Genomic DNA, 9,933 nt, shown 5'->3' on the forward strand with positions numbered 1-9,933 from the left:
TGCCACACATGTGGGAGACTTGGATGGAGTTCCTGGCTTCTGGCTTCTGGATTCAGCTTGGCCAAGCCTGAGTTGATGAGGGCATTTGAGGAGTGAACCAATGAATGTAAAATATCTATGGATTTTTTACTCACATTACATCCAAATATATACATTCTCTTATTCCTCTCTCTCTCTCTCTCTGTTTGTCTCTCCCCACTCCACCCATTGCTCTGTTTTTCAAATAAATAACAGTAAATAAATATTTTTTTAAATATTACAGTAACTACTTTTGATATCTTTGGAGAAAACATGGAACTAATGTGGATAATTACCTAGGAAAGTCTAGAGATTTTAGTTCCTGAATGTTTATTGAGTTCATATAAAGAGCAAATCATATTGGGCTGAAGTGTTTAGTTAAAATAACTGTTAGCTGAAATCCACATTCAAAATTTATCAGGGAGTGTTTACTTTTGTGGGAGCTACTCTTATTTAAATGCTCTTCTAAAGAGCAAATTTCACTCTACAATCCCTTTAATTGGATATCTGCAGCATAAAGAGAATCAACAACTGGTTAAGTAAGCCATTTGAAATCATAAATGTTGGGGCCCACCGCTGTGGAGCAGTAGGTTAACACCCTGGCCTGCAGCTCAGGCATCCCATATGGGCGACTGTTCGAGACACTGCTGCTCCATTTCCGATCCAGCTCTCTACTTATGGCCTGGGAAAGCAGTGGAAGATGGCTCAAGTGCACCTGCACGGGAGACCTGAAAGAAGCTCCTGGCTTCTGGCTTCAGATTGGCACAGCTCCAGCCATTGCAGCCAATTGGGGAGTGACCCAGTGGATGGAAGACCTTTCTCTCTCTCTCTCTCTCTCTCTCTCTCTCTCAATCTGTCTTTCCTTCTCTCTGTGTGTAACTCTTTCAAATAAATAAATAAATCTTTAAAAAAAAAGAAATGATAAATATTTAGAAACTTCTTCGGTGCAACAGCAATCCACAGAGGCAGAATAAATAAGATTACATTTAAGACAAATTTTAAATAAGAATGTTTTCCATAAATTGGTTTCTGAATGTAAAAGTAATGATCTTTCTTTTCTATGCACAGGTATGTAAGCTTAGCTGTCTGTGAAAACCCTGTGTTTATTCTTGATTTAACAACCAAAAATCTCTTCCACACATGACATTTCTGGTGTTTTAAGCAATATAATTTGTTAACTTTGTTTTATTTTGCATTAACTGATCACTTGAATGAAAAGAAAATACGTTTTTAATTTTTTTTAATTTTTTTTTTTTTTGACAGGCTGAGTGGACAGTGAGAGAGAGAGACAAAGAGAAAGGTCTTCCTTTGCTGTTGGTTCACCCTCCAATGGCCGCTGCGGCCGGCACACAGCGGCCGGCGTACCGGGCTGATCCGATGGCAGGAGCCAGGTACTTCTCCTGGTCTCCCATGGGGTGCAGGGCCCAAGCACTTGGGCCATCCTCCACTGCACTCCCTGGCCACAGCAGAGAGCTGGCCTGGAAGAGAGGCAACCGGGACAGAATCCGGCGCCCCGACCGGGACTAGAACCCAGTGTGCCGGCGCTGCAAAGCGGAGGATTAGCCTAGTGAGCCGCGGCGCCGGCCAGAAAACCTGTTTTTAAACCAGGTCTTTACAGAGAATTCAAACACTGATCTGAAAATATGACAGGAAAAAGATGAAACCATTTCCCCCTTCTACTGGCAAATTAAGCCACTACTTCAAGAACCTTTTCCTTCTTTCACTGATAATTTATTTTTTCCAGTTATTGTAATATTAATACCAAGAGATCAGATTCAATGTAGTTCATAGATATAATTCTGAGAATATAATGATATTCCGTCCGTCTCTTCCTTCCTTCCTTCCTTCCTTCCTTCCTTCCTTCCTTCTTTTTTAGTTTTTCAGAGAACATACTCTTAATTAGCATTATGGTCTAAGGCTTAATACTCCACTGAATAAAGAGATCAACTAGTAAAAATTAAAAAAGACCCTACTTCGACAGTAATATAGGCAAGGGTTATAAACAATAATCAAAAGGAAGATGAACATGTCCCCCTTATGCAGTAAATTTTAAAATAATAACAGATAGTTAAAACTAGAGTAGTATATAATTCTTAATCATTGGTTTGACAAAGATATAAAGTTTGTGAAAAATATATTGCAGCACACAGGCATTTCTTTGTTTTTCCTTTTTAAATTATTCTTTTATTTTAGCTTCCATTTATTAAGGGAGAACATGAAGTATTTGTCTCTATGTGTTCAGTTTACTTGGCTCAACATGATGTCCTCCAGTTACATCCATTTTGATGCAAATGTAGAATTTTATTCTTTTTTATAATTGAATCACAAAAGACCCAGACCAGCCAAAGTGATCCTGAGAAAAAGAAATCAAGCAGGAAGCATCACAATATCTTCAAAACATACTACAAAGCTATGGTAACTAAAAAAGAATGGTAGTGGCATAAAAACTGACACATAGAAAAATGGAAAAGAATAGAAAGCCCAGAAATTAGTTCATATACATATAGCCAATTGATTTTTGACAAAAGTGCCCAGACCATAAATTGAAGTAAGGCTACTCTCTTCAGTAAATGGTGCTGGTATAACTGGATGTGTATATGTAGAAGAATGAAATTAGATCCATATCTATTACCACATACAAAAATCAATTTAAGATGGATCAAAGACCTAAATTTAAGACTTGATATGAAGTTGCTGGAAGAATGTGTAGGAGAAACACTCCAAAACATTTGTGTGGAGGGTAACTTCCCAACAAAATGTGAAAAATATTTGAGAACTATCTATCCAACAAAGGATTAATATTCAGAATATATCAGCAACTCAAAACACTCAATGACAAAAAACAACCAGTTCAGCGAAGAACTGGGCAAAGGACCTCAATCAACAGTTCTCCAAAAAAGAAGTACAAATAGCCAACAAACATATGAAAAAATGTTCAACATCATTAGCCATAAGGGAAATGCGAATCATGAGATGTCAGCTCACCCCCCTCAGAACAGCTATTATTTAAAAGACAAAGAGTAACAAATGCTCACAAAGTTGTGGGAAAAGGGGAACACTTATTCACTGTTGGTGGGAATGTAAATTAGTTCAGCCACTGTGGAAAATAGTATGGAGATTTATTAAAAAAAAACAGAAATAGACTTGCCATATGATCCAGCAATCCTACTACTAGGTTTATGCTCAAAATACATGAGCATGTTGTATCAAAGAGACACCTGCACCAGCATGTTCATTGCAGCACTGTTCACAATAGCCAAAAATTTGGAATCCACCAAGATGTCCATTATCAGATGAATGGATAAAGAATATGTGGTATATATACACAATGGGACATTAATCTGCTACAAGAACCATTCTTATGTTAGAAAACCCCAGAACTCAATATGCTCAAGTCTATTTCATATTTTTATTTCTTTTTGAATCTGGCTATGTAATGTCCTAATTTATTAGAAGTCCTTATTTTATTCCTTTTACTATTTTAAAAATACAGTATTTTTTAAAGATTTATTTGTTTTATTTCAAAGAGTTACAGATAGAGAAGGAGAGAGAGACGGAGAGAGAGATCTTCCATCCGCTGGTTCACGCTCTAATTGGCCCCAACGGCCGGAGCTTCACCAGTTTGAAGATAGAGCCAGGAGCTTACTCCGGGTCTCCCACGTGGGCGCAGAGGCCCAAGCATTTGGGCCATATTCTACTGCTTTCCCATGCCATAACAGTGGAGCAGCAGGGACTTGAACTCGCACCCATATGGGATGCTGGCACTGCAGGCAGTGGCTTTACCTGCTACGCCACAGCCCCGGCCCCACAGTATATGTTTTCTTGTTATTACCATTTATGAACAATTTGTAATACCAAACAGATTGAAACATATCACATGGTGACCTGACACCTCAATATTAAAAAATTAAATGTTGAAGATGAAATATTAGTAATAATATTAGTTCTTTCAATAATTTATCATGTATTTTAAAACTGTTACATGCATAGTTTAATTGCCATATGCTTTATATATCATATATAACATATATCATAGCTACTTTACCAATATGAAATATTTTTCTTCTTTAATGCTTTAATGTGAATTATTTTGTTTTATATAAGTGTTTCTGCAGCTAGCTTCTTTATATTTGAATTTGTCTAGTACCTTTATATTATCCTTAATTTCCTTCTTCGCTTTTTTAGACTTGCATAGTATATTTTTTGTTTTTATCTTGAGTTCCATATTGCTAATTTCTTGTCGACATGTTACAATGAAGATATCTACTTGGGAGAGTGATAAACATACATATGTATATTTATCTTTCTTAAACATGCTTTAAATTTTATTACCTTATATGTTTGGTTTTAATTCTTCATTTTTAATGTAGAAGAAAAAAAACCAGAGGTTTTAAAAAGAAGATTGGGTGAAGTGCAATATCTGAAATGCAAATATAATTAACAAGCAAATTAATGTATATCTTACTTATGTACAATATATGACTCCATTATTCTGGATTTTATAAACATTCAGATATGCCACCGATAGATAGATCTATTTTTAAATTTGTTTGAATTTCCAAACTGTTTTCCATAATATTTACAATAGTAGATATTATTTTTATTATTACCTTCACATATTAGACAGAATATGCGGTATTTGTCCTCTGTGTATGGTTTATTTCAGCTAACATAATTATCTCCAGTTCCAAACGTTTTGTCACAAATGTCAAGATTTCGTTCTCTTTTGTGGCACAATAATCCTCCATTGTGTATATATACCACATTTTCTTTATACCTTCATCCTCAGTAGACACATTGCTTCCATATCTTTGCTACCGTGAATAGTTCTGCAATGAAAGTGGGAGTGCAGTTATCTCTTTTGTATGCTGATTTTATCCTGTGGGAATATACCCAAAAGTATGATGTTGGTTCATGTGGTCGATCATTTATTTGGGAGGGAGGAAGCTCCTTATTGTACTCCGTAGTGGTTCCACTAATTTATATTCACAGTAACATTGTTTTATAGGTCCCTTTGGTCCATATCCTCATCAGCATTTTTTTTTTTATCTTTCCAGTACTACCCATGCTAACTAGAATGAGATGATACCTCATTGCAGTTTTGATTTCCATTTTCCTGATGGCAAGTGTTATTAAGTTTTTTTTTTCATATTTTTTGTTCACTTGTATGACTTCTGAGAAGTGTCTGTTATGATTATTTGCCCATTTCCTAGTTGTACTGGTTGTTACTTTGTTTTTGTGGGTCTTTTTTTAGTTCCTTACATATTCTAGATACTAATCCTTTGTCAGATGCATAGTTTGCAAATATTTTCTCCCATTCTATCAGTTGTATGGTCACTCTGCTGATCATTTCCTTTTCTGTGCTAAATAGTTTATAGTTTCTAAGTTTTATATAATCGGGTATTTTTTTTTTTTTTTGCTTTTTTAATCTGTGCTTTTGGGATCTTATCCAAAATGTGGCTGCCTATTCCAGTGTCTTGAAATATTGTCCCTGTTTTTTTTTTTTCAATGGTTTCATAGCTGCTGGTCTTACATTTACATCTTTGTTCCATTTTGGTGATGTCATGTTTTCTTAATCGTTCGTGTTTCATATAATCATGTATTGATGTTTGCACATTTAAAATAGCAGGTATTTCTTCCGGTCTTCATAGACTGGGTGCGTCTATCAATGCCTTTTATTAGTCAACCTATTCATAGATTCTAGGAAAGCCAGCTGGCATGGTCGATGACCAGACTTGCTTGTGGAATCATTGGATTTGATAGTTTTGCACATCAATCTGCAGGTGTGTAAGTCTGATGCTGGATACGTAGGGTGAACCTATCAAAACCTGATACTGCTAGGACTGGATCTGGATTCATTTATTTTTCAGGCTGAAGAATTTCTTTCAGTGTTTCTTTATATGACAGATCAGCTAGCATAAAATTCTCCTGATTTTTGTTTATCTTTATTTCACCTTCATACTGAACACAAGTCTTATCTATGTAGACTATCGGATGGTTGATTTTGCTTTTATAACGAAACAGGTATATTTATATTGGACTACCTGATACAGAAGATAGTGTGGTATGGATGGGTAGTATGAATAACTCAAATTACAAATATCTCTTATTTGAAATAAACAAAAATGTTTACACAGCTCAATGTGTTACTTGGAAATAAACTTATGCTTGACTATATTTCTGAGCAAAAAACAACACTGAATCAAAAACACCCTTCTTTGTTTACATGAATTTAAAGGCAGATATGAAGACACTACTTGGTTTCTTAAAAAAATAAAAATAAAAAACCCTAACCTTCCCTTAAGGCCTCATTATAGAAGTGTGAACAATGTAAATAAATCAACTATTATCAGTTGTCATATCGTATCTATGTAACCTGTGTATTCTGAGATCACACACATATCTGCCAATATTCCTTTGAAAGTTTGCTATATCTCAGTTACATCTGAATTCTTAGTAGACAGGACTGGATAAAAATAATTTGAAAGGAATATTGCATCTTATATGGAAGAAATTATCAGTATTACTTTAAATAACACATTACAGTAGAAAGATACTTCCAGGAAGTTATCCTTTTCACTTTGGTTCATTTTTCATATTTGTGAATTACATAGTTGATTCATTTGCTGATAGTACAATCTTACTACAAAGTATTAAACCATAAGATAACTTCTATTCCTTCAACATCTGAATTTTTCAAGTTTTATACTTTATTATATCCACAGAAGTTCAACAGTTCTTGAATTATAAAAAATACATAAATGGATAAACTGTCTGAAAAATGCAGATGTCTATAACTACAATGATACTAGATGTAAAGGAGACAATGAGGGAAGGAAACAAGTTTATGTGCAGAGAATGTGGTTCAAGTCTTTGGATTTAAAAACAAATTCCCCAGAGATACTGGCTATAATGGAATTTCGAGAAAACCTTCTTTGTCCCTCAGAAAGACCTGAAAAACTCCAATTAAAACTTTTGCAAACTACCATTATAAGATGCTATAAATGATCAAATCAGTCAGAAGGCGAACTATGAATGTATCTTCCATTTAACTATAGTTTGTAGCATAGCTTCTTTAGGTAAATCTAGCTTTTGGTAAATCAGTAAAAACCACGGAAGGGCTGGCACTGTGGCGTAGCAGGTAAAGCTGCCGCCTGCAGTGCTGGCATCCCATATGGGCACCAGTTTGAGTCCCAGCTGCTCCACTTCTGATCCAGCTTTCTGCTGCAGCTTGGGAAAGCAGTAGAGGATGGCCCAAGTGCTTGGGCCCCTGCACCCACATGGGAGTCCCGGAGGAAGCTCCTGGCTCCTGGTTCCTGGCTTTGGATCAGCAAAACTCCAGCCATTGCGGGCAGTTGGGGAGTGAACCAGTAAATGGAAGACCTCTCTCTCTTTCTCTGCCTCTCCTTCTCTCTGTGTGTAACTCTGACTTTCAAATAAATAAATAAATTTTAAAAAACACCAAAATATCAGAAGTGCTTTGAAGTACAGGGGTTAAAAAAAGTACTGAATATATTATCTGTCTAAATCATCAACAGGACTTCATGGCTAAGACAATTTTATAAACAATAAAATGACTTTAGGATAGGTTTCTCTCTCCAACATTAAATGTAGTGGAACAAGATTTACAAGTAGATAGAGTGATAACAGAAAATTAAAAGACAGAGAACACAAAAGAAATCAAGACAATTCTATAGGTTCAACAGTACTTCAAATCCTGTTAACTTTGAAAGCCTAGCGAAATATCAGTCGTGTTTATAAATCACTTGTCATATGACCACTTGTTGAATTCTTTTCATTCCACACACTGAAGTAAGCCTTTAAACATTGTGCATTTCTTTTTCAATCTTGTAGCTAAGTATCTTGTTCCATTCTCTTTTGGTGCAGAGAGATGGGAGCTGCGGGAGCAAAGTCTTGAGTGTGATGTCAGAAATGGTTTTATAGTTTTCACTGATTGTTGTCTGATACTCATTTTCTGCATTATCTATGATTTTAATAAACCACTTGACAGTTTGTAATTCATTCAACATAGTTATGGAGTCTTGTATATCTTTATGACCAACGAACTGAACATTGCCATCTTTGTAATGATGAATCTGAATCTTTAGCACTCCCAACCATTTGGCCTGTAGGTGGTATGATGGTGAATTTCCACTCTGATCTCCAATGATGATTCCAGAAGTTTTTAGGCTGAATCTGGTGCCTTCAATACACGCAATAATAATCTGTTGCCCATCCGTAGTTTGAGCTTACACAGTACAGAAGTCGATGGAATAATGCTATTTCACATAGGCTCTTAAAGCACCATTACAGGATTCTCTGCAAGAATTCAAGCCTCCATCTACTTCCTTTGGCTGTGGATCATAAGTTTCTTTCGATAAGTAATCAGACTTAAGGGGAATTTTGTTTCTTGGATCTAAACATCTGTTATTAACCAAGTCACTGTGCTCTGTCATTAAAACTTGACCTTCATATGCTTCTGTCTTCACAGGCATGAACTGATCCATCTTATACTGGCTTTTTATCACTTTGAAATTTTTCCCCATTACCTTTCGGTCTCCCTTGTTTCTGCTGAGAACTCATCTGTTAATTTTATTGGAGTTACCTTGTACATGTTATATTGCTTTTGTTCTGCTGCTGCTGCTTTCAAAATTTTGTCTTTGCTTTTGAGCTTCAGTATTTTTACTAGGATGGCTCTTTTGGCGGCTACCACGGCATTAGCTAACATGAAGTACATTGACTCTCCTGCATGTGTACATGATTGTTTTTGGTAAATTTGATAGTTTGTTGTCATAATTTCCTTGAGTATTTTTCTCCTCAGTTCTCTCTATCCTATCCCTCTGTAACACATCACACATTTTTGTCCTTGATAGTGATCCACACTTCTCAAATTTTTTATTCCTTTTTCTCTCCATTTTTTAGCCTGCAAAAATCTTTACTGGTATGTTCCCATATCTATAACTATACACTACTTTGCTCAGTTTAAAGCTACTGCTGCACTCCTCTGGTGGCATTTCAGTTTTTGTTACCATACTTTTCAATTCCAGGATTTCCACTTGGTTCTTTTTGTCAGATTTTGATATTTTTGTTCACACTCTCTATTTGAGTCAACATTTTTGTCATACTTCATTTCTTTTTATAATTATGCTTTCCATTATTTCTGTGAATATATTACAATGACTATTTTGAAATAATTCTCTATAAAAGCTGATATCCATTCATTCTCATGAGCAGTTTGTGTTGCTTGGTTTTATCTAGTGTATCATTCACACATTACAGCTTCATTGGATGACTCAGTATCTAATTGAAAATCAGCAATTTTTATATAATATAATACAGCAACTCTAGATTCCAGCCCACCCATTCTCAGAATGGCCATTGTTCATTGTAAGTTCATTTTTTAATGAGTGGATGAATTATTTTTAGGTCTATCCACTCAGCACTGCTGAATCTCATATTGTTCTTCAGAAAGGGCAGCTTCTGATGTGCTCACAGTCACCCTGGAATGACATTAGTATAAGCAGAATTTTCTGTCTCTTTCCCTGACACACATGTTAAATTTTATTAACTCCCAGCCCAATGCTCTATTGTTTCGAACAATGATTTGGTGCAAAAATTCCTCTACAATGTAGTCCAAAGTGTGGTTCCTTTGAAGGAATAGTTTCTGATATCTGAGTCTGATCTTTGTTCCAACTCACAGGGTCTCTCCCCAGCCTTTTTCCTACATTTCTCCCCTACAAACTATCTTACTTAACTCCATGATCCTCCACTTGATTGCTTGTCACTACAGTTATTGTTCTTTAGGGGGCATCCTGTTTTCAAATTTGTGCATACTCTATTGAAACTAAATTCCTTTTCTGAAACATTAGCATCTATCCATTTCATGCTGTGCTTCTCTTTCCAGGCAAAATCTTT

General features: G+C 35.6%; 1 pseudogene; it reads right to left on the bottom strand.

Annotated features, from left to right (window-relative positions):
* Window positions 1–7,838: 7,838 nt before the first annotated feature.
* LOC100352542 (F-actin-capping protein subunit alpha-1 pseudogene) lies at window positions 7,839–8,564 on the bottom strand (annotated as a pseudogene).
* Between the last annotated feature and the right edge of the window lie 1,369 nt (window positions 8,565–9,933).

This window comes from Oryctolagus cuniculus, chromosome X (genome assembly GCF_051225735.1).
Source record: "Oryctolagus cuniculus isolate XC-2025 breed Fujian yellow rabbit chromosome X, ASM5122573v1, whole genome shotgun sequence".
NCBI lineage: Eukaryota > Metazoa > Chordata > Mammalia > Lagomorpha > Leporidae > Oryctolagus > Oryctolagus cuniculus.